This window comes from Limanda limanda, chromosome 4 (genome assembly GCF_963576545.1).
Source record: "Limanda limanda chromosome 4, fLimLim1.1, whole genome shotgun sequence".
Lineage (NCBI taxonomy): Eukaryota > Metazoa > Chordata > Actinopteri > Pleuronectiformes > Pleuronectidae > Limanda > Limanda limanda.
The window spans coordinates 22,937,232-22,938,765 of record NC_083639.1 but is presented as its reverse complement, the minus strand read 5'-3'; the positions used below and the strand labels follow the sequence as shown (position 1 = coordinate 22,938,765).

The 1,534-nt window shown below is 42.9% G+C and overlaps 1 long non-coding RNA gene across 1 annotated transcript; it reads left to right on the top strand.

The window, feature by feature from the left end:
* Positions 1-417: 417 nt before the first annotated feature.
* Positions 418-1,534, top strand: LOC133000292 (uncharacterized). Its single transcript, XR_009678188.1, has 4 exons — positions 418-650; positions 871-979; positions 1,099-1,192; positions 1,284-1,534. It is a non-coding gene; the product is annotated as an uncharacterized LOC133000292 (long non-coding RNA).

The window sequence follows — 1,534 nt, the reverse complement described above, 5'->3', positions numbered from 1 at the left end:
TATAAATGGTACCTTTTCACCACTACTTTCAAAATTGCTATGAAACATTCATTGATTTAATGATTTATTTTTTCAGTGTAATATTTAATCCCCCATGGACTGCACAGTGACAAAACACAGCAGCCGGCTGTTTGGATACAACATACATCTCCACTCAGTTTGATTATTATTTTAAATATAAAGGAGACACAATATAGAGCTTAAATTCCTTCATAATTTGAACTTCAATTGTCTAATTGTTGTTATTAAACTTTCTCAGTATTCCATTAAAACAGTCAACACTTTTATCCAAAGCGACTTACGATAAGTGCATTCAACTATAAGGTTACGAACACAGAACAGCGTGAATCATGTGTGTAAATGTACTGAACACCGCTGCTCACGTCACCCGCTCGCGTCATCAGCTGATGGACTCGTCCAATCAGAGCCTCGTAAACGCCGTGCAGCAGCGTCGAGTGTCCCGCAGACAGGAAGCGGGTCGTGTTTAGCTTGTCCCGTACGAGTGACTCTGTCTTCGGGGTAAATAACTTGCTGAAGTCGACACGACACTGTTCCCTGGAGGAGAAGATGAGTGCGTGTGGAGGCAGAGCCGCGGGCCCGGTGTGGACGAGTCGAGGCGGAGAAGACGGAAGCACAGTCCCTGAGTTACGGTGAGCTAGAGCCGCCATGCTAACCACTAAGCTAACCCTACATCTGAAAGCATGTCCGCCACTCTTTGGGATAGCGAGAAAGTTGCTAAAATACGAATACAGCATCGAGTGCTGGAGCAGATCTAGTGCATGTGTAAATATGTATGAATTACTTAGATGTAACAGTTTGTTCTCGTTAAGTTTTTTCATCAACGTGACTTTTTTCTGTATGTTTTCACAGCCTCAGCCCCCCCCCCCTCCACACACACACACACACACACAAACAAAGAGGCGTTAGGCTGAGACGCTGAAAGTCCGGATTTAAAGTGCAGAAAATTAAGCCATTGAATGTAAGTAACTGTTTTTGAATTGTTTTGGTGTTTTTTTGCTGTGGATCTTCCTATGGTGATGCAGCGCGGCTATTTCCGTTTATTAATAATAAAGTCATGTTACATGTGTTGTTTTCCAGCTGCCTGTCCATGACGTACAAAGACACACTATGAGCCAGTATGATCCGACCAGACCTTACATCAGCATTGAGGAGTTGTCGGAGAAGAAAGAGGGTAAGGTTATATTCATTAAATAATTTTCCAGTTACATGTAAAGGTGTATGTTGTAATTGAACTGTGCTAATTTTACTGAATGTGTTTACAGCTGATTGAAGCGGGACAGATGACATGGATCCATCCTTCCACAGCCAGGAGTGCACCGACCTGTGTCCCACACTTCATATAAGACTGGAAGCTACACTGGATCTCACAGCTACACACCACAGACGTCTACACACTGGAGAAGAGTCCCACAAAGAAGTCATGACCCAGAGGCTGCAGAGAAACATTTCAAGCCTCATCTGAGTTTTTGTACAATATTTTTGCTGTATGTAAATAAAGCTTTCACTCCACATA